The sequence below is a fragment of the Amblyomma mixtum genome, chromosome 4 (assembly GCF_055824585.1).
Source record: "Amblyomma mixtum isolate Tamu chromosome 4, ASM5582458v1, whole genome shotgun sequence".
Classification (NCBI taxonomy): Eukaryota; Metazoa; Arthropoda; class Arachnida; order Ixodida; family Ixodidae; genus Amblyomma; species Amblyomma mixtum.
This window is the reverse complement of record NC_143015.1, coordinates 38,826,735-38,851,081: the sequence shown is the minus strand read 5'-3', so window position 1 is coordinate 38,851,081 and position 24,347 is coordinate 38,826,735. Positions and strand designations below refer to the sequence as shown.

At 46.4% G+C, this 24,347-nt stretch overlaps 2 pseudogenes; one reads left to right on the top strand and one right to left on the bottom strand.

Annotated features, from left to right (window-relative positions):
* Positions 1-1,315: 1,315 nt before the first annotated feature.
* LOC149346278 (uncharacterized) lies at positions 1,316-12,630 on the bottom strand (annotated as a pseudogene).
* Positions 12,631-17,011: 4,381 nt separating this feature from the next.
* Positions 17,012-19,844, top strand: LOC149346277 (uncharacterized; annotated as a pseudogene).
* The last annotated feature ends 4,503 nt before the right edge of the window (positions 19,845-24,347 follow it).

Genomic DNA, 24,347 nt, shown 5'->3' with positions numbered 1-24,347 from the left:
GGCACAGAGCAGCTGCCCGTGTGAGCAATGTGATAAAGATGCACACATACATTCAAGGCCGTAAAGATCACTGCTGTCCTTAATTGATCACCTAACCCATGCCTTTTTGCATACAACATTAATTTCCTCCTTTCCTGTAACAGCCTCTGCATATGCACAAAGGTTACTTTTCACAAGGAACCATGGTGGTTAGTAGTTGCTCCCCCCCCCATCTGTTTTGTATGGAGAATTTGTTTCTCCTCTTTAACCACGCATACAATCAAACTTGAGCAGTTTTGAGCTTTCTGCCCTCCTCACAAAATTGGTGCAATGTTGATGTCTTCGTCCTGCTTCATTTCTGGCCAGTTTAGTACAGTAGAGCCCACAAAATATTACAGTGCCAAGGAAATGTTGCTGATATAACCAATGATTGTTATAAATGGATTTTCAGAAAGAAGACAAAATGAAGATTCAAACATATCAGTCACCCAGGAAGTTGGTCCCTAGTTCTGGGAAAAGCCACATGCTGGCAGCTTTGCTTGCTACACATAAAGCGGACAGACATCTTTTTCAAAAGCATCTTGCTGCTCTGTGTTCAAGTGGAAAGGGCGGGGGAATCTGAGGGCTCTTGTTTTCTCTTTGTATCATTACGTGCAGCCAACTCAATTTGAAGGGTGGGGGGCCTCACACGAAGTGAAATGCGCCAACATGCGGTCTGCCCTGGGCACTCGTGGTTTTGTCAGAATCTAGCAATTCTTTTCATCCTGGCTCACAGTAGCAAAACTGTTATAACCAATAGCATGGCATGAAAACACGGTAGTAAACAGATATTTTTTATCGAATGCAGTGCCAGGGCTGTTCACTGTTACAGCCAATATACTTGGCCAATAATATACTGTTTAAGTCGGTTCGACCGCACTACAATAAATTAGTTACGGAATAGCAAAGTCAGCTTCACAGGTTAAAACAGCTTGGCCGGTACTAATGCAGTAAAAACTCAGTGCACATTTTTTCTTAATGCAAAAGCACCCAACCTCTAGTAGCATGCCCCTCGTCTCAGGGCTGCCACCTTGGAAATGCCTGGCTGTTGCCACTGCCAGGAGGCTTCGCCAGCTGCGCTGCTGAAGTAAGTGGAAAACAAGTCCCTGGCTGCAGCGGCATCAGCATGGTGATTTCTTGAATGGGTGGGAGCAAGTGGGACATACCGAGGCTCTGAACTATCCCCCGACGCCCTTTGGATGCCTTGCCGCCAATGTCCTGCCACAACATTCCCAAACACGTCCTCTCTGTCGGTGTAAGTTTGCGCAAGAGGATTTCTGACAGTCAGGAAATTGTGCTAGGCACAGGCGGCCTTGACAACATGGTCAACATTCTCGGGGCGCAGGGGGATAGCTCGCAACAGTACCCGCCACCTGGCTGCAGTAATGCCGAAGGCATTTTCAGCACATCGCCTGAAAGAGGAATGCAAAAAACATTTCAGACAATAAAGACCTCAAAACAGGCTTATAGCATGTTCAACAAATCTATTCTAAAATACACGCTAGTGGGGAGATGCAGACAAAGGAGCCGAAATGCCAATGCGTTTAATATTTATGCCTTTGAGTTTTCTATTTTGTTTTGGACCAGTGCTTTGGTCCAGTGAATATGAATGCTACTAAAAAAGCTTAAATTCAAACTCTAGATAAAGCTATCAAAGTTACGAAATAGGGATTTTTCTACCACCTTCGTTCAGTAACACATAATATAAGGTCAATCTATACCGTGCTCTGCTGAGTCTGTAGTTGCCTCGATGGGTACGGACGCATAAAGTCGGTCCTGAGTTGGAAGGCTTCATCGCCTACAAAAGCGTACGGCGCTACAGCTGCTGACCTAGGAAGCCTCCCAAGTTTGGGAATATCAAGGCTTCCTCTGCTGAGGTCACGGCCAAAGTCGCAGTTTTTGAAAGTTCCACCATCACTGAACCGACCTGCTCCGCCTACATCTATCAATACGTATTTGCAGTGGCTGTCCACAACAGCCATCAGCACTACTGAGTATGTGCCCTGAAATGAAAAACATAGTACACACTGAATTAAATGTATGGCACATAACACTACATAAATTTCAAAAGCTCAATGCTGCAACGGCCAAGGTGTGACTCCATGCTATACAACATGGCAGCTTCGTTTGAGATGGTCTTTCAATCTAGAAACTGCTGGTACAGAGACAATGGCAACAAACACCATGTGTTATGACCAAAGGAGGCGTTATCAGTTGCTCAATTACCTGTTCTATAAGGTGACAGCTGTCACATCACGTGTTATTGCACCCTGGCAAGTATCACAGTTATCCTGTTCCAATTTTATTAGCTGCTGGTACGTTACATACGCTGTTGCAATGCTAAACGTGCACCATAATACGCTTCTCTTGGTTAAACCGCTCCCTTATTCGCACTGGAATCTGATGAAGAGATGGCACATGACCGTCGTACTTTTTCAATACCATGCCTGGATCACGTACTTCCCTGATTTGATCAGAATTAATTACAAATCTGCGTCGTCTGCAGCATTGACGACCCATAACAGGCAACTTCCGCACAGTGCACATTTAGCGTTGCGACAGTCTATGCAATCATTTAAATTTACATTGCGTAAGGGTTGGCAAGTTAGGAAATCTTGAACAGCACTTGCTTCCAAAGCTGCCTTTAATAACATATATTCAATGTAGGCAAGAGAGCACACACAGTGATGTATTTTGCCTGTATATACTGAATGTCAGCAGTAAAGCATGCACAATGACTTGTATTTCGCCTCTATTAGAGCAATCATTTGAGATGCGCTGTCAAAGCAACTTAAGCTTTGAAGTGCAAGCTCGCAGTGGAGTGCACGCTACCTTGATAAACACCAGCAGCAATATTTTGTTTGTGGAGTGATGACAGAAATAGGTTTGCTATGCCCCTATGCGAACAATTATCATGGCATTAATCCATTTCACGAGTGTGATTACCTTGTAATTGTAGTATCTGCTCCCAGAATTTGGAGGGCAGACAATAGCCACATGTTTGCAATCAACTGCTCCCAAGCAATTTGGGAACTGCCATCGGTTGGCAAAATCACTGGCAATTTGGCGCCACTCCGCCTCTGTCGATGTCTGGAAGAAGGCAACAGCTCTGCTTTAAGGTGGACAGTAGCAAACTTGCAAGACAAGTGCCACGTCAGAAAGCAAATACCCAATGACAGATATGTGGAATGCAATTTTTTTTCATTCCCTTGTTGGGGCCCATCACATCTGCCTGTTCCTTGTTCTTAAACTGCCAAAATGTTGAATTGCCAGGAGTTAAAACTACTGCATGCTTAATCTGCATGCTAGCAATAAAGCCAACTACAAAATGTTAGCAATTAATATAATGGTAAACCAGGGCACAGATACAATTTTGTATTTGCTGGCTGTAAGCTAGCAAAGAATAGACAGAACTATTAATGAGCATATGAGTATCAGCCCTCGTTGCAAAGCCTATATGAAGAAGGTTTGCAACAAAGCTGTCACACTGAGGTATACACATCTCTAAAAGGCTACCAACGCTAACTTTCGTAGCAGAGTGACGCACATTAATAATTTCATGAAGTATTTGCCTTGCCATAAACCACTTTAAATGAAATGCAGTGGGTGACAAATTTTGCAGCCAAGGTTCAGCTTACCTGAATGAAGTGATCTTTAAGTTGTTCCCATATGGGCTATAATTGTAAATTGTAATTTATTTGTACTACAATACCCAGCTCAGCAATCTTGAATGCAAAGGCTCCACTTCGGAGAATTGATTTTGTTCAATATTATCCGCCTCATCCGAAGTTTGTGCTGTATGAATAAAGGTGATCGACTGCTACTGTTCAAAGTGGGGCTTTTCATAACACTAAAATTAAAATATGAAGTGTGAAAAGAAGCAGTAAATAAACTTACCACTTCCTAATGGGATCTGCTTGTCTGTCACTCTCCCTCCATACACAGGGGACACAAGCATAACTGCGCCATGTGGATTCACACACACAAGGAACTTTAGTGTACAGTCCTGCTTGTATTTACTCCACATTTCTTGCTGTGTGTTTGTTGAATGGTCTGTAAACAAAAAATAGTGTTTCTGTATTGGGCATGATAACCTGTTTCTATACAGTGCTGAAAAATATAGCAGTGCTTATAATGCAGATATACCTCGACACTGCAACTTCTGTGCAGTCGATGATGCACTCCAGCTTCGGAGAAAAGTGGCTGTCCTTCGCAGTCAGCCATGACTGGGCAACAGCCGGGTCAGGGAATTTTATTAATTCCTTGCACAAAGCCTTCATGGGCTCCATCCAAACCTTCAAAACGGCAGTCACAGTGGTATGGGACAAAAAAAAACGGTAGGCCAGGTCCTTTACTGAAAAACCTTGCCTGAGATGCATCAGGAACAAAAACAGCTGTATTCACTGTGGCAATGCAGTATGGTTAGAGGGCAGGCCTGCTCCGACAAACGACAAGAGGGTAAAAAAATGGCTTTGGGCAGACCTGAAAAGACAGAAGAAAACGACTTTCAGTGAACTGTGCCACATCCTGGTAACAGTTGTAAGCCGCAATGAGAGTTGTGTTTCCACATAGTATTCTGGCCTAAGAGCACCACTACATCGTATGGCTGAATGAATATGGGCTCATTTTACACCAATCCAAGTTGTCACAATGGAATGCAGAAAGGTGTTATATTAGAGGAAGGAGCCATACACATACCAGTGTAAAATGCAACGTTGGCTTCAGTCATTGTGGCCACATCTGCATCCCTGGCCTTTTGCTGCCTTAGCCACCTGTTCACTTTGCTCAGGTCACACTTTTTGTCTCAGCTTCTCGCATTCAGCACCCAGTTGGCTGCAGCTGATACAGACAGCAGCCTCTGTCTGAGTTCCTAAAATTGAAGAGAATATCATGTAAATCAAAGCACTAACTAAAAATATGCAACAGGTGTGAGAAACAGAAGCTTTCAAAGCTGTCAAAAGATTAGTTCATATGTGGGTGCTCTAACTCTGATGATTTCAGCATGACAAAAAGGAAACAACCATCTTCAATTAAGATCTCAACAAGAAAATGAGATTCACTTGAAATTTTCACTAGCACCCATTACACTTACTTGTTGCTGCAAATAAGTGCATGGCTGCTTGCCTGCATCGGCCAGCTTTCCTTCAGCATCTCAGTCTACCTCGAAGTCCGCGAACATGGCGCCTGATGCTTCTGCCTCGTCTGGCAGTGGCACAGAGCCAGCGCCTACGGCTGACTCCGCAGTGCTTGCTGTTGCCACCACTGCCGGCAGTGGTGGCACACGCTGATGTCGGACCTCAGCTACATGAGCGTAACGCTGGTGACTGAGGGAAAAAGAAAAATATTTCAACGCGTATAACATCTCTAAACGCTGAAGGAACAAGAAGGCATTCGTATGAACCTTTTCAGGATTCGAAATGACCGAGCGCTGCTGTTTTCGTCATATGAAAACAGCTGCGGCACATAATCAATGTCGTCTGGGTCGGCACTTGGTGCTCCTGAAGGAAAAAGAAGAGCAAAACCCACTCAAGCAGACTGCATTTTTTACGCAAGGTTCTCAAACACGTACCACTGACGAAATGCTCGGGGCAAAGCCGAGAGTTGTCGGTGGGCATCCACAGTTTGCCTTCAGTAGTCTGCCTGCGGATAGCAACAGCCCACTGTTTTTGTCGCTGTCTGTCCCATGGCACTCTGAACATCTTATAGCCTGCTTTGCCAGAGTTGCTGCAGTTAGGGCAGCACACCACACCATTTTCTCGGCGCTGATTTAAAAAAAAATATGTTCGAAAGCTCACGTTCACAGGCAATACCAACGCAAAAAGAGCGACAGAAATGACCCGGAAGTCAAAATTGACGTGACAAAACTTCGTCGTGACGCAATGTCCGCCATGAGTTGGACATCACCTTTAAATTTATTAATTGTTAAAAATGCAATTTTTTGGCAATAGTAAAAAATGGACGGGGAGTAGGTATTGTTGCTATTGTTAAATGTCTGAAAAAGTCGAAGTTCCGCCGGAGCGAATTAATAAGCTCGTAAAAACTGCAGCCGAACCAGACGCAGGCTGGGCGACTTATACCCGCAGTGAAAGGCCTTTTCTGTAAGTTTTGAGAGAATATTATCGGTACATACACATTTGCTCTTTGCTTCTTTTTGATAAGATGCGATCTTAACACAAGCGGTAGCTTGTACACTTGATTTTAGAGCTATCATTGTGTTTTAATGTCTCAAGTGACGTGTGAGCCCAGATGCCGTTGTGTAAATTTTGACCTCTGCTGTTGATCTATCACGTGCGCGACTTTGCACAGCACGCGGGCGTTTGCATTTCGCTTCCATCGAATTGCTGTCGCCGTCACTGAGAACTTAACCCATAATTAACTCCATGCATGGCTGCCAAACGCCATTAACATGTTGAAAATTTTCATTACAGTATTCAACAAAATGGTATAAATGATGACACATTGGGTTTTAACTCTGTCGAGAATGGCGTGTGTATGCCATCAGCACTGCTCACTAGCACTTCTTATTAGAGCCCAGCACATCGCTATGTTTAAGGAAGGGAAACTAGCTTTATTGTTTTTATGAAAAAGATGTAAGCAGGCAGTGAATAGCATTGGCGAGATCGTGTCTCCCTGCCTGACACCTTTCCATATTGGAATGTTATTGCTGACTTTGTGGAGAACTATGGTAGCTGTGCAATCATTATAAATATCTTCCAATATTTTCACAGAACACTCTTCCACACCCTGATTCTGCAATGCCTGCATGGCAGCTGTGGTTTCCACTGAGTCAAATGCTTTCTCGTAACCAATGAAGGCTATATATAGGGGTCGGTTATATTCTCCACATTTCTCTATCACCTGATTGATAGCAAAATGCATAGAAAAGTCATTTCCTCAATGCACAGGTAGGTCTTTGAAGCACTCCCATTTAAGGGTGGGTGATGCGTAGTTGGCTCTGTACTGAGAATTCTTGTCCCTCGGTCTTCAATTCGCATTGCATGACCAGACCAAGTTAGAATTGGTGTCCTTGGCTTCACACAGCCCATCGTTTTTGCGCCCAAACTGCCATTAGAAGAGCTCTATGATAAACTTCATTCCCCACTATGCATTAGCATACAGGTACTGGGAGCTTTGTTTCTGTACCCAGGCTAATAAAACATGAGGGCTACAAATTGGCTGTCTCCTCTCCACAGACGAGCACTGAATTGCGAGATTCCAACAGGTTTTGTGACTGACAGTGGCGCGCATCAACACAGCAGACGAAAAAGGATCGCACACAAGTGCACAGTGCACCTGACAGATGCGTTCACTTCTCACATCTTCACATGCGCATTACGCTTCCCATTATGATGCTGTACCAAGTAGCCCCATTTTCAGTCCTAGTGATATGTTTGAAAATGTGAAGGGGCACCCTGCCCTTATCACGCATTGCATACTTTTCGCCGCCGATATTTTCACATCGGGGTACCAAATGCTGTGAAACGCAACGGCCAAGCAAGGGAGAAAACGCCAAGTTTGTCGTTTCGCTGACCTTATATACGGGAAGGGAAGCTCCAAGAGACCAAAAATACTGAAAAACTGGTCGCAAACGCCCATCAATACGCCTCAAATCCAATCTGAAAACTCCCACGGACGTAGGCCAAGGGACTCGCCGACAGCCAACGCTCGACTGACCTCGTCCCTTTGAGTTTACCCATGCGGTGCCCTCATTCGTATACTCAAAGCTCCTAAATGTTGAAACATATACAGACAGTTTACTCCTGGTAGAACGAAACAGTTTTGTTTGAAGCATTTTCTCGTTGGTGGTGTCAGCTTTCCTCTTTGTGGTTGTTTTTTTCCAGCCTTCTTTGTACACTTTTAAACTGTGCAGCTCCAGGGGATGTACACGCTGAAATGAAACAATACCTCTTATTACTTGGTTGCTCGCAAAGGGGCATATTGTCGAAAAGTCAACAGAAAACGGGTATCTCTCATCCCAAAGAAACATTGTATCGTTGAGAGGCACGAGAAAACACTGACATACTTAGATACGTATAATTTTATATATGAATCGGAACGCTGCCTACAGAAAGAAAGCGGATAGGAGATAATGGTGGCTGGTCAGCAGGGACGTTTAACAAGTTATTGGAGCAGTACCCCAAAACTCAGCTGCGCCTTATCCAACAGACACCATCGTATTATGCCCTGGGCGTCCTTGCTTAGTTAATTTGGAACTTTGATCCCGTGCCAGGCTTGTTTACGTGATAGTCAGCTTTGACTCAAGCGCAACTCGTACTTTACTGCCAGCAAGTTCTATCTGCATGAAAAGCATAGCGACCTCTTCAGGCTAAATCAAAATTTCTTGACGTAACTTTATCGTTTCTTTTTTTGCTTAGCCGAAATGTCCAGCGCTTAGTTTCATCCCGTAAGTGGCAGTTAAAATCTCAAATATTAAGGCGTTAAAAGCAGTAAAGCTATGAAAGTTTACATACGTTAAGGTGAAGCTTGAAATTCGAAGTCTAGGAGTAGGCACCGCTGAGTGTTGTTTTACAAAATGAGCATCTGGCCTTGACTTTGTCCTCATCAGATGACGTGACAGTGAAATGTTTTCCATCCAAGATGGCACACCGAAGTTCGTCAGCCATAGCTGCTGCTTATCCATGCGTAACGCGGCGAGGGCGCCTGCCGCATACCGCAAACTAGGAACACGTGCGAGCAGTCGCACTGAAATGGGACGGCGGACAGTCGGACGGCGCAGATACGACGATGCAAAAGTGGTAGCTTGGGAGTTGGCTAAAAAGCAGCGAAGGTGCTGCCGCCCGTCTTGTACTACCGCCTGAGTGAGTTCAATAAAACATGGTGCTGGGCTAGTTGGTAATTCATGCTTGGTTGGAAGACAGCGCAAAAAACGACAACCACAGGGGAGAACAAGGCACAAAAGAACGCTACCAACCTAGGCTCGTTTAACAGAAACCGGCTGACACATTGCTCTCACGAGCCGTTCTCACTGACAATCGTTCTGAAAGGAATGCTGGGTTTGTGTGTTTTAGCAGTGGAAAACACTTCCAGGCAGTTTCCTCGGCAGATGGAAATATCACTTGCTAATTTTGTCAAGTTTAAATCCTTACAAAAGCTCATAAATTTAGTTTTAGCGCGGACTTCACCTTCCCTCACGCGGACAAAGTTCTTTTCAACAGCTTGAAGTGCTTTTTTCTTGTAGGTACCTTGTTGCATGACAACAAAGCCTCCATCCTAGTCAGCTTGTAGTAGTAGGTCTTAAACAAGACCTACTAGTAGCTTGTAGTAGTAGGTCTGATCAAGACCTTCTACTACTACAAGCTGACAAGGACGGAGGCTTCGGAGGCCTTTATCTTCCAAGGTCGAAGGCTTCACTCCTATTCCGCTTGCTTGCTGCGGGCATTAGCTGAAGTGGAGAGGTACTAATGTCAGAAGCTTTGTTGCCCCTCCTCTTGCTGCCGCGAGACGGAGATGTCAACGCACAAGTAGCCAGCATCAGCACCAATATTGAAGACAAAAGCACTCCATGTACTCCAGTGTATGTGCCTCAGGTGGAATATGCATATTCTGGAGCTCTGTCAGTGAACATCATTCAATAACTTGTGGCATAACTTCATTTTGTTAGTGCTGGCTGTTCACTCGTGGGGTCATAGTGGCTATGGTATTCTGCTAGCGTGCACAAGAATGCAAATTCCAGGCTGCATTTTGATGGTAAAATACAGAAGTCTCTTTTTGGCAGGCACATATACTGCTCAAGGCTCCGACTACACCGGTTCCATTGAAAGTGAAACAATGGAAAAATTACATGATTCCGCTTGTGCTTAGGTCTCACGCATTGCACTTTGTCCTTGAGGTATGAGAGGGGCCAGATCTTGGTTTGTTGACCAACAACACTGAAACGCCAGATGTTCAGCCTCAAGGAGGGTATTGGTGCCTTGAAAAAATCCGTTCCCTTTGGAGACATCAGCTTTAACATTGTCGTGCATAATTTCAGTGACGACAATCAGAAACGAGTCACCAACTTTTCTGAGTCGCTCCACTTCTGTACACAGACGTACACAATGCCTTACTTTGGACATCCTTCTGCTCAGTCGTGCGAGAGGTTTGTTAGTCGTCCGCAGCATTTTCTTCACTTTCCCCAGGTAACTTTCAAACGGAAAAGCACTGAAACTCTCAACGGGGCCGTGCTTCAAGCACTGTTCTGCCAAGTGAGCCAGTGTGGGTACGTTGTAAACCAGTTGTTTTTCTCCATACAGCTTCCTGAACTCCTGCACAAAGCATCTAAGGAGATCCTTTGCAAACTGGTTCAGAGCTATGTAGTGTTCAGGAGAGGCAAATATTCGAACAGCTACATACACAAGTAGAAAGTGTTTGTACAGCTCGTGAGAAAGGGTGCATTTGAGAACTGTGGGTCCCGGGTGAAGCAGGAATGTAGGGAACTCTGTCACTTTCCAGCGGTCTAGCTCTTCTGCTTCCACTGGAAAGAGATTGGGAAGACTGTGGCTGCTTCTCGCAGCCTGTTGGTGAGCTCAATCCGGTCAGCATAGCTCAGTCCAGCACCATGTCCTGGACCCACCTAGTTTCTCATATGCCTCCGCATGACACCCAGGCAGACTAAGTGCATACAGTCGGTAGGGAAACATTCCACCATATCAGCGTCCAAGGATGTAAAGGGTGAAACACCTGTGTGGTGCCACTGGTCATCCTGGGACCGAAATGAGGCATCGGTTCATGGCTGTGCATGCAGGTCAGGAAAAGTGAGTGTGCTTTCAATGTAACGGCCTTTTTGGTTGCATCTTTCACAGGCATAGTATCCTGTAAGCCAAGTGATGGCCTTGACAAAGCTCCTCGCAGGGGCATCACAGATGACAGCTGTCAAGCTCACGCTGATGCCAACCCCTCTCAGGATGAGTTCATTGCAAGTAAGGCTGCGGACTTACTTCCAGAAAAGGTGAAAGGTATTCCTGCAGACAAGGTGCTTTTCCTGCGCCACAATACACACTCACCATGAATGGTGTGGACCTCTTAAGATTCGTGATTCTGCATAGTATCGGCCAGAATGATGTTTGGCATCTCCTATGCAGGGGCAATCCATCAATATTTGCATGAAGATTGATATTTTGCAGGCACAGATAATTGCCCAACCGCTTGCTGAATTCACTCAGCAAGGCCAAAATGAGCAAAGGAATCACAGTGTTCCAGGTGAGCTTTCCGCTGCGTCTGCATGATGCTTCTTGCGTATCTAGGTAGCTCTGCAATGCCACGCCGACGGCAGAAATCAAGCATGTCATTTATGCATGAGTGTGTCAAATTGTGTTTGCTGGCTATGGCAGCTGGCTCCTGTGCTGCTGAGAGGTGGTTCTGAAAAGGCCCGCAAGCATTTTCATGAGACCCGCCTAATTCCACACTGACCGCTGGGCTGTTCGGGGACACTTTTCATCATCAGACTTGTCCAAGGACGAGGTATGGTCACTTTTCCTTTCGCTTGCGGTATGTCTGGAGCTCTGCCACCAAACCCGTCGCTAGGAAATGTGATGAGCCCTGCAGGCGAAAGTCCAATAAGTACCTTGGTAGTGTGCATGCCTTTGTAGTAAGAGTATGTCAATATCCTGCAGGATGTGCAGACTTTTCCAATGCAGCTTCCATGCAGTCAAGCAGAATTTGAACTTCCTGGTAGTCTTGAAAGCACTGTGGCATGTTCTTTTTTATCTCATCCTTTTCAGGCCATGGAATAGCAGCTTCTAAAATGGCAGCAAGGTTTCGTAATGTGTCGTAGAAGTGCCTTGCAATTGTCCTTCTGCTTACGCCGATCAACGTGGCCAAACATGCAAAAGGAAGGCATGTTTTTCAGCTGAGTGAGCACAAGCATAACACGGTCAAATACAGGAATGGGTGTGCTTGAATGGTCTTTTCTAGCTACCTCATTTGATATTGTCGTCAGTGTATTCATGGAATTCAGTCCTGCAAAGGCCACTAGAGCAGAATTGGTTGAAAGCAAATCCACCAACTTCAACTTATTTGGCAGCAGGCGATCAGTATTAACCTGTACACCTTTGTCCAGACCGTTCCTCTTGAGCACATCTTCAACATGGCTGCACCCTGGGAGCTGCAGAAGTGTGTCAGCCACCTCCACGTCCTGTGCAGCTGCGCAATCCAAGCTGTCATCTTGCCTGATTGAAGCTTTGTTGTGGCAGGAATCATCTGGCACTGCTTCTGTGCCACTCATCTGCATCACAAAACCAAACGTGGCCAAGGCACGATGATAAGAGCCTAAAGCAGTAGCAATAGAATGATGGCAACACATAGTGTGTCTACGTCATTCGCAGCACTTACCTTGGTAACGTTACTGGTAGCCAGTTCCGCCTCAGTGGGCAAGGCGAGTGGCACTGACTCTGCGTCTGAACCCCTTGGTAACGGTGCTTCTGCACTAAACAAAAGAACCATCACCTGTGAAAAATCGATAGCACAGCCTACAAATTGCCATTTGTTTAGAGCTGTTGCCTTTTAGCTTTCCCTGACCCAGTGTGGTGGTGTAGTAGCTAAAGCGCTGAGCTACTGAGGTCGCAGCAGCCACTTATGTGATGCAGGTGTAAAACATACCTGTGCACATGACATGGTGTGCATGCATGGCAAAAAAATGTGTGGAACCATTATACACTAAGAGAATGTGACGTGCAAATGAACGTTCAGTACCCTCTATTTCACCATGAACAAACAGGTTACGGTAGTTTCTTCGAGAGTGTTGCGGAGTGGAACCTCTTTCTATCAAATGTACCACACCTGTTGCTGTATATTCTGTAATTTGTTTTGTGGCCATGACGGCCAAGATTTCGTGCGAGACTGCACGCAACCATTTGAGACGTGGGGTGGCCGACAACAAAGCAGACGAACTCTGTTCTCTGGCAGCTGAAGTTGCTATATGTAATTCTTGACATATAAGCAGCCATCAGAAGGCAAAAAGAGAACCGAAAAATAAGCGAAAGACTTTATTTGAGACGCTCAGAAAGGGAAGGGGGATGCTTGTGTAGCAGGGGGGTCATGCGGGAAGGTCTCCGCAGGCTGAGAGGTGGGATGGGCCGAGCAGGGGGAGGTGGCAGGGACAGCAGATGGGAGGGGCTGTGTGCAGGGGGTCAGGGCCATGGAGGCAGGGTCTCTGGGCAGGGGGCTGACCCAGCACAGGGATTAGCAGGTGGGGCCAAGATGGGAGGGGTGACCAGCTGTAATGCTTCAGCATATCGCCTTTTCCGGCCACCCTCGTGATCGCAGGCACCGAGCAGCCACCTCTCAATAAATCTTTGAGCCACTGTCAGGTCGACCCCCTGTTTCTCGCATATGGCATCTGCACAAGGCAAGTGTGCAGTCAAAACAAAGAAATGCAGTACAACAGCACATGAAAATCAAGTTTACTGTCTGACAAACAGAAAAAGGGAAGTGCACATTTTACCACACAGATTGGGTCCTGCAGTCTGATGTGCAACATAAATGCCCCTCAATGAAGCTAGCTTTCTCCACCAACACTCGGCTACTGTCATGACATTGCTGAAAAATTACTTTGCATGTTATACAGGCTGTTTATATCTGCGAGATAACTGACAACACAACGCAACACCAAGAGAAGCAGACCCCACTGGTGTGCAGGTTTGCTCTTTCCCAAGTTTTATCTGACAGACCACAACCCAAACTAATCATAGACAAGTACAGTAACAGCACATTCATCATATACACAAAAGATGGCAGAGTGCCAACAAACAAAATGGTGTGGCAAAACCAGTTCTGTGTTTAGAAATAAACCTTTCAAAATCAAATTGAAATACTAGAGCAGTTAAAAATACAATTTACCTGTTGCCACTCTGCAAATCTTCAAGCCAATGAATGGCTTCTTGCCCTTTCTCCCGTGCATGCTATACAGCCACTGCACCTCCACACCCATGATGGCGCTCATAATGTTAGCGGACACCTCTTTTAAATTTTTACCGCCTAAGCAGACAAGCTGCTTCCACTGAAAGTAAACAAATTCATGGTTATTTCGAATAAAACACCACACTCTATGGTCAATTCTTTCACAAAATGTAAATGTGTGACCTCCTGTTTAAATGCTTATACCCAAAGCAGAATATATCACTTTTGATATGAAACCTTTCCTATTCCAGCATGGAGTGTAGCCCTCAGTCTTAGCGAATCCCGAACTCATATTACAGTTGCACAAGCCAGAATGCAGCGTTGAAACCAAGTATGGGAAGTTCTGCTGAAGGCCATGTCATTGTTGCCATATAAAAAGTACTCTGTGCAACTTCCGGCGCTGACAGTGATCGCAAGAGGCAACATACCCGTGGGCAGAGCGGTAAAGGCCAGGCCAGAAGAACCGCCTGTACACGCTGTTGCACAAGCGTGAAACGCCGAGGTGCCTTGTGGTAGGAGCGTCATGAAGTTGAGCAAGGACTGTGGAACAGAGATGGGTCGGGACGACGAGCAAGAGGTCGGCGTCTTCTGGGTGCGTATTGCGTTGGTACAGGGTATCGTGATGCAGCACAAAATGGCTTAGAGCAGGATTGAAAGGGTCGCTGCAGAGGCAGTCAACGATGAGGCGCAGAGCTGCTCGTCACCAATGTGTAGAAAGTTAGATGCGTACAGAACACAATCGTTGGTATCACACGTGTGGGAATCGGGAGTATCGACAGGATGTCGGGACAAACAGTCAGCATCTTAATGCAGCTGGCCGAACTTGTAGACAACAGTAAATGTGTATTCTTGCAAGCGCAGGGCCTAGTGACCCAGACGGCCTGTAGGGTCTTTAAGAGAGGACAGCCAAACCAAAGCATGGTGGTCCATAACTACGCAGAAGGACCTTCCAAACAAATAAGGGTGGAATTTCGTGGCACTCCCGCTCCGTAATGGAATAGTTACGTTCGAAAGGAGACAGCAGGCGGCTGGTGTAGGCAATCACACGAAAGTGCTCATGTTGGTGCTGCGCAAGGATGGCACCAATCCATGGGCACTGGCGTCTGTGCGAAGTTCCGTAGGTGCAGATGGGTTGAAATTGGCCAGCATAGGTGGAGCATTGAGGGCCGCAACTAGTGCTTTGAAGGAGCGAGCTTGGTCAAGGGCCCAGAAGAAAGGGACATCCTTCTTCAGGAGGGTGGTAAGGGGACGGGCCATGTAGGTGAAGTTTGGGATAAACTGGCGGAAATACAAGCAGAGCCAGAGGAAACTTCGCACATCGCTTGAGGAACGGGGTGGGGAACTCACAAACGGCCCGAACTTTGTCAGGGTTGGGCTTTACACCAGAAGCATCAACCAAGTGGCTGAGGACCTTAATTTGGCGCTGGCTGAAGCTGCACTTCTTGGAGTTCAGTTGGAGACCAGCGCGACGGAAGACAGCAAGGATGGTAGAAAGATGGTGTAGGTAGCTTTCGAACGTGGGGGAGAAAAGGACATCATCTAGGTAGCACAGACACGTCGGTCATTTGAAGCCACGCAGAAGCTAGTCCATCATGTGCTCGAAGGTGGCAGGAGCGTTGCAGAGGTCGAAGGGCATAACTGAATTGGTACAGGCCATCAGGGGTAACAAAAGCAGTCTTCTCATGATCCCGTTTGTCAACATCAGTTTGCCAGTAGCCTGATCGAATATCAATAGAAGAAAAATAGCCGGTACCATGTAGGAAATCCAGGGCGTCATCAATTCTCGGCAGAGGATAGATGTCTTTCTTTGTTACTTGATTAAAATGGCAACACTCGACACAGAAATGCCAGCTGCCATCTTTTTGACCAACACCACAGGGGATGCCCAAGGGCTGCTAGAAGGCTCGATAATGTTTTTCATTAGCATCTTGTCCACCTCTGTTTGGATGGCATGGCGCTCAGGAAGAGAGACACGATAGGGCCTTCTGTGTATAGGGCTGGCATCACCCGTATTGATGCGATGGGTCACGAAAGAAGTTTGGCCCAAAGGACGATTGCCGAAATCGAAGACGTCACTGTAGGAAGCTAAAAGGGCGCAGAGGGCGTTGGCGTGGTCAGGTGGTAAATCCGCCGTGATCATTGCAGAAGTAGGGTCCGGGCGTGAAGTGGCCGAGCGGGGAAGGGCATGGAAGCCTGAGTTAGGATCAGCTGTGAGAGCAGAAACTGTACATTCGGCCAAAGGAGCTAGTTCAGCGGGTGCGATGCCACAAGGTAAAACTTGGGGAGAGAGACTGAAGTTCAGAATCGGAAGGTAGGTATGGTTGCCGGTGACGGTCAGGACTGTGTGTGGAAGGATGACATTACGCTGGAGAACAATGTCCTTGATTGGGTACGTGATGTAGGCACCATTAGGCGCGGCGGGAAATGGAGACGTTGGGACATAGACTGCAGCGTCACGTGGCAAGCGAGTAAATTCAGCGGCACATATGCTGGTGCATCAAATTTTTTAATATGCACATAGCAATATTGGTATGAGTATATGTCAGTGTATAATATACCTCCGCATGCAGTGGGTTCAAAATGTTCAGTGTTGACATTGTTTTATATGCATGAAAATTTTTAAGTGCACCTGTAGTGCAGTTATATAAACATGATGAGGGGCAAGAGGTACCTTGGTGCACTGCCTATCATTGCACATATGATTCACTTTTATTTGCAGGCGATACATGCTGCGTTTGTACTTTCTTCAAGATGCAAGTACTTTGTTCAAGATCTTGAATAAACAGCGCGAACGAAGACGAGCACGAGAGACACTATGAAAACACTGAAAAAACTCTATGTAAACTAATATCTATGAAATCATTTTTCTTATTTAAGGATGATATATCACAAAGTCTGACGCTGCCAGCATCATCAACGCCACAAGACGAGAACAAGACGCAGTACCAAATGCCTGGCCAAAGTGTACTTCAAATCAGCAGGGACACGAAAAAAAAAATGACGCGTTATTACGCAGGCCAGTCCCCCTAGCAGCTGTGGTCAAACTCACAGTGAACCACAATCACACAGCGCTGACTATGCTGATGCCTTGCTGCGCATGCTCCGTGCCACCCAGGCGACAAAGTGCACTTTTCTTCAATAATTTGAAGCTGGCTTAGCACCCTCCGAAGCAAGGTTGCATCATGAAGGGCTGCTTGCTGCTAACCCTGATGGTCCTGTACTACTTGCCAGTGGCAGCACTGACCCAGTCAAGGGTTGTGTATACCGCTGGCTCCAAGAATGGTGGGCTTCCCAGTATGGTCCATCAGGGAACCCCACATCAAAGCTGCAGGAGAAGATAGCAGAGTATGCAGCCCAGGGTAAGCTCGGTCGTTATGTATAAAGCGAAACACAATGTGTTATTATATAGCTGTGCAGTACACTACTATTCATGCAGCAATCTTGCTGTGCATTCACCACTAAGCACAGCACATTATAGCTGCCTGAAATAAGAACTTTTCATTTCCTAGAGGTCAACTGCAATGAAAAATAAAGCCGAATTAAACCTCAGCTTAATGATAGCGCTTTGACAAGTGGAGATGTCTTCGCATGAAAGACAAGTAACAAGTCAAATATTTATTTGGGGTCCTCTCCATGAGAGGTGATGGGCCTGACAGTGCTGTGACCTATCAATTGTCGTACATGAATGGCAGGAGAACAATGCAGGAATGCATCAAACAGCAACAAAAAAAGGACACAAGATATGGGAAAAGCAGTGGTCTGTCCTAATTTAAAAAGCGAGTGTCACTTCTGCTTTCCTTTGTATTTCCCAAAGCTGCATTTATTTTGTAACTGCATATTACTACTTGAAAGGGTCAGAGCAGCTTGCTTTTGCAAGGCAACAAGAATAAAGAAGTCACCACTTTTTCATGAGTCCATATAAAAAAATGTTTTCATGTCCTGACAGGTTCCAAAAGCCTTTGGAAGCCTCGAGACTTTTGGAAGCTGCTGAAAAGTGACACACTCAGAAATTCTATGCACTGTGAACCGTGAAAACAATGAAATAACAGTAGACACCAGCGCTGCATTTCCTGCCTTTTTAAATGTCGTTAATTTAAATGAAGGAAGAAGCATGTGTTAGCAGGAAACTGCTACAGGTTTTCATTCATAGTAGTCTAAAAAGCAAGCTAAAAATAATCACAGTTTAATAACGTACTTTGCAGTTCACAAAGCACCAATTTTATTGGCTTGTGCTTTCCACTTTGCAGGGACTGATGTGTGCACAAGTGTGACGCCTATCATGAGCCGTGCCCAATGCCTGGATTTGGCACGTGAAGTAGTCTTCATTGACTCCACAGCATCCTGTGATGCAGACGGGAGCACTGCACCTGTGCTCTTTACAGCCACCAAGGCTGGCACTGTCCCTATAGCTGTGCTTATACACAGCTCCCAAAGTAGGCACGGATATAGTCTTGCCTTTCAGTTGCTGAAGCAACGACACCAATTATGCTTCAGGAACAGTGAGGTATGACTTTTTGTTAATGATAGCCGCATCTACACACAGCACAACATTACAAAAATAAAGATAAAACATAAATGCATGCTTCAAGAGAAGCCAATTTAAGTCAAAGTTAGACCTGTCGTGTTTCACAAGACATTTCAGAAGATTTAGAAAATGGTTGTGTTCTTCAGAAGATGCTCTATGTAAGTTCTCCATTTGTGTGGTACCAAAATATTTATAATGTAATGATCAGGGCACCAGCTCATAGTTGAGCCTGAAAGCATGTATACATGTTGGCTTCACTTATGACAAGCCACAGAGCTTCATTTGCAACATGATATAAAGTGGACGAAATAAGGAAACAAAACATGCCTACTGGTACTCAGAATTTCCTAAGTGCCAATCAGAGCTTTTGTCTGCATCCTCTATATTAGTTCATATTTTACATATGGCTGAACCACAACTTTTCATTTTAATGGACAAAAATTTCATGTGAACGGAAGAACTATATGCACTTCATAACACAAAGAAAAGGTCTGCAGATCAACAGATGTCCACAACAGGTCAATCCTTGACACTTTGATGTGTACACGATTATAAGCAGGCATAGAATCTCACTGTGCTACAGTACTGGTTCATAGTCAGTACGCTGGTAGTTACATGTTCACTCACAAGTAGACCACATATTTCCTATTCGTGCAACATTTTTGGCATACAAGTGATCGACAACCTTTGGGTGCACAAGCTGTTTCTTTGCTTGAAGAGATTAAAACGAACATATAGGAAACCTGTGAGGTGTAACTAGAGAATGAATGAAGAAACAGGTCTTTGTCCTGTAGTAGATGGTGATCGCAAGAATATAGAAGTGAAATTTAAATTTGGTTTCTTTCGATCAGATAATAAATGCATTCTGGGTGAAGTTTTGAATGAGTTAACTTTTAAAAATTTATTTATATTATAATTACCATCACTATATCATAGCAGCATACATGCAGATGGAAAAAAAGGTTTGGTTGCTATTTTTAAAGCCCAATTATGAAGACTGTCCAAGTAATATGTATATACCTCAAAGTGGTGCACCTTAAGAAGAGAAAAAAAAGCACATGTAGAAAAATGATGGGTATCATCTCGTGCTACATATGCAGGCTCCTGTCGCTTTCATGAGCGACAACTCCCGACCTGAAAAGGATGCACTGCATGACGTTTCGCCTACTGCAAGGCAACTGCTCTGCCATTTCCATGTGCTTCAAGCAGAGTGGCACTGGATAACATCGGCACGCAGCAACATACCAAGATGACAGACGTCAGCGGATTGCAGCATTCCAGAAGGTAGGAAAAATTTCAACTCTATTTAACAAAATCTATTTACAGACAGGCACTGACTAGTTGAAGTATTTTTACTGATTCAAAGATTAGCCTGACAAACCTAATGTCGCAAAAAGTTATCATTCAAGTATCTCTGCAGTGAGGTTACTTGTGTCATGTTGACCTTATTTTTTGTTTCCCAGCAATAAGCACGCATGTGAAATGTACTACTGGGAACAAAATCTTTACTATCCATGAGCGGCTGCTGAAGCCAATAGCTGTGTTATTATGTGATGGCTTGAGACTAACCACACCTGTTGCAGTGAAAGTTCAACTTGCATGCTATAATGCATGGTATCAAAATTAAATGATCACTTGGAGACATGGTTTCCAATGCACCAAGATTGCTTTTCATATGTTTTGAGGACTTTGATCAGAATGGGAAAATAAGTTCTAAACATTACCTGTTATAACTGCCTTAATAAATTATCTCAGTTAAGCACAGTATGAAGAGTTCACGAATCATAGATACCATCTCTACATGGGTTGCTGTGCAAGTGCATTACATTCCATAGTGTCAGTGCGTCGTGTTATCATGAAAACCTGAGCCAAATGTTACTCTTCTACATGCAACAAAGAACCCGCAAACACACGCAAAATAGCTGCGGTGGGTCAGGAATCTCCGTTCGCAGAGGTGGGGCCGACCGAGGAGCGCCAACCTTCCAGCATGCAAGTGACGAGAGGAGAGGGAAAGCGCAAAGATGCTGAATTTGAAATTTTGACTACAGATAAGCCAGCTTCTACAAAGCGCATTTAAAAAAATCTTACTGGACAATACTCGCGAAGCGGCGTGCTTTAACATACAAGACATACCGCAACCTTATTACAGCCCTTTCGGAGCCCCTTTAACAATGGAGTGAAGCGCATTTGGCAGGTCCTCTCAGATTACGAATGGAAGTTTACTAATATCCCTCAAGAGAAAAGCATACAACAGCTGTATCTTACCGGTACTCACCTATGGGGTAGAAACGTGGAGGCTAACAAAGGGTTCAGCTTAAGTTAAGGGAACGCAGTGAGCTATGGAAAGAAAAATGACAGGTGTAACGTTGAGATCAGACGTGGGTGAGGGAACAAACCCGGGTTAATAACATCCTAGTTTAATTCAAGAGGAAAAATTTGGCTTTGGCAGGTTGTGACAATATGAAGAAAAGATAACCGATGACCCTTGATGGTGGCGGATTGGATTTCAAGACAAGGCAAGCGTACTAGGGTGCGGCGGAAAGCTGGGTGGGTGGATATAAGAAGTCTGCGGGGAAAGGCTGGCTGCAGCTGGCACAGGGCAGGGCTAATTGGAGAGATTTTCTCTGCAGTGAGCGTAGTCAGGCTGCTGCTGCTGCTGCTACTGACCATGCTGATGTGAAGATTTTTTAAATTCAGGCAAATTGGAAATCATGGTGAGATAATATGGTGCATACTATTCGCAACGTGCAAACAAAGCATAGTAGTTACCGGGCAAATTAAAATCCAGCATTCAATTAGAGTGCAGGCTGAATGGAGAGTAATGCTGGCCCAAATACCATTCCTCTTATTTTGCTTGCACGGCACCCTTTAACACTTGCATGTGATGTTGTATCTGTGTATGCGTTACGAGAACCTGGAATATAAATACTAGACCATGACAAAGTTGTTGAACAGTGACTGACACGTGACTGCATATTCATGTGCCTGTTTCAGATCCTGTATGCCAAAAATGAGAATGAACTGGAGGCAGCTACAGCACACCTTCAGTCTCTGCCTTATGAAAACTACAACCGAAGAGTTGAACTGTTCTTGCAGCATAAGGAGGAATGGGGGGCACTCGTGTACCGTCAAGGTGCCACAACACGCGGCCAGAACACTAACAATTACTCGGAGGCGTCTGTCCGTATACTGAAAGACGTAATTGTTAATGGCGGCGTTAGTGCGGGGCGTGGGAGCCCCGCGTGCGAGGAACCTCTCAACGCGGTTGCTGGGTTGAGACTGGGGGTTTATTTCTTTAGAGGGAGAGAGAGAGAGAGTGTGTGCAAGAATGCACTTTCGCTGCTGTAGGAATGCAGATGGTCACGGTAAGGGAATTGGGAATGCGTCAGTCGACGGGGCCGTGGGGACCAGATGCCGTCGGGGGAGACGCCTGCTAGCTTTTGTGGGTGCTAGCTTTTATTGGAGCGGCCGGCCCGCGCTTGTTTCTGGGAAGCGGGCGGCGAGTACGCACGGAGGAGGCAAGGGTTGCTGGAGCGGCCTGGCGTCGCTTGGTTGACGAACACGACATCCCTTCCTCCTTAGCTGTGGTCACCGTATCGGTAGGGCGGGCACCGTTCACTCTGGGGTCTTAGCGCTTGCTGTTGCGTGGAACCGTTGGGCTGGTCTCCGCAAGGTTCTGTCGCACGGTCGTCCAGACTGGCCACAGGTTCTCCATGTTCGGAGGGGGGCGCTGTAGACAGATCGAACACAGGCGAAGTTTCCGCTGGCAGCGTGATCACGTACGTAGCTGGCACAGTGTATTGTTCACTTGCTGCTGGTCCGTTCGTCCGATCGTGTGGCGGCGGATCTTCCGTCGGGTAGGCTGCTGCACCTGGTTTAATGTTACCAAGGTGCCTACGAACCGTTCCGTTTCTGTGTTGAGAAGTCTCGTGGACTTCTGCGGAGCTCGTCACTCCCTTGAGTCCTCGCTGCTGCCTTGACGCACTTTTTCGACACCAAAGCACGCTTCTGGTGGCGTCGATGTTGCAGACGTTGTCGTCAGCACTCCAGAGTTGCAGTCGGTTGTCAAACTTCTGAGGCTGCGACGTAGCTGCTGATCGAGTGGCTTTCTGTCGGCTGTGTCGATGTTGCAGACGTTGTCGTCAGCACTCCAGGGTTGCAGTCGGCTGTCAAACTTTTGAGGCTGCGACGTAGCTGCTGATCGACTTGCTTTCTGCCGGCGTCGTCGATGTTGCAGGCGTTGTCGTCAGCACTCCAGGGTTGCAGTCGGCTGTCAAACTTTTGAGGCTGCGACGTAGCTGCTGATCGACTTGCTTTCTGCCGGCGTCGTCGATGTTGCAGGCGTTGTCGTTCTTCGTCGGAGACATCGTTTGCCACGAGGTAGAGTGTGAGGCGCTGAATCCACGATCCACGAAAAGGCTCGATGACACCGTGCAGTCCTCCAGTAGCCATCGGCGACACCTCGAACTGCGTACGCTCTACATCCCACTTCTCGTCGCCAGTGTTAATGGCGGCGTTAGTGCGGGGCGTGGGAGCCCCGCGTGCGAGGAACCTCTCAATGCGGTTGCTGGGTTGAGACTGGTGGTTTATTTCTTTAGAGGGAGAGAGAGAGAGTGTGTGCAAGAATGCACTTTCGCTGCTGTAGGAATGCAGACGGTCACGGTAAGGGAATTGGGAATGCGTCAGTCGACGGGGCCGTGGGGACCAGATGCCGTCGGCGGAGACGCCTGCTAGCTTTTGTGGGTGCTAGCTTTTGTTGGAGCGGCCGGCCCGCGCTTGTTTCTGGGAAGCGGGCGGCGAGTATGCGCGGAGGAGGCAAGGGTTGCTGGAGCGGCCTGGCGTCGCTTGGTCGACGAACACGACAGTAATCCTTAGCCGTACAAAGGCATACAATGCTGTAGCGCTCACTGAATTCGTAATAGGTAACTGGGAAAGGTATTTTGAAACATGACTTCTGTGCCACGCACACCACAGAGAGCCCTCACATCGAACAACTTTCGAAAACCTTTTAGAAAAAGCCCCACAACATCAATCAGGGTCAATCACAAAAGTGGACAAAGTCACGTACATTGTGTCAAACGCCATAGGCACAGGGGCATATGAGGTATCAGCCGACATTGGGGTATGTAGCTGCTGAGAAGGAAGTCAAGGGGCATACTGCAAGCATCAGGCCATTGTGCAGAAGGCTTTTGGTGGCGCATTCCCAAACAGCCCACCAGAACTAACACCCACTGACTGCACCCAGCTGGGCTATCTGGCACTTGGCAACAGATGCTCTCCACGCGGGTTCTTCATGCCAATGACTGAAGTTGATGAGGAACCCAACCATTCCAGCGAAGCGAACCTCCTCCCTCCCCGTGAAATGGTTACAGAGCCAGAAAACTGGAGCTCTCTCACACCACAAGGGCCGTCATCAGCCAACCTGCTTCAAAAGGCAGAGGTATGATACTGTTTCATTCCCCTTTCTTCCGATAAAGTAACCAGACCTGAGACAGATACAAGTCAAGAAAAGATATCAGAGATGCTCACTTTACCTCACCTGCTTTTCTGCAAGTCACCTGTGCTGATAGCGCCTGTGCCGCGTGTCATGTGTCTGCGTTATCGGATGCCTGAAACGTCTGTCCATGACGTCACTTGTCACATGAGTGCTTGCTATATAATGATGCTGCTTGCGTGAAATAAAGGCCTGTTGTTATCGTGCTGGGATCGGGGCCAGTCTCAGTTCCTTCCTGCCCGCTGTCCGGCCGCTCTCAGCGTCCGGCAAGGGCCATAACGCCACATGGTGTCAGAAGTGGGATCCTCTGGCATTTGAGGGGCGTTGCCTTAACTTCGTCAACCGGCACCATGTCAGAGGACAACGCAGTCAAGCCCTTTCACGGCATGTTCGCGGTTCCAGCTCCGCCAAAGT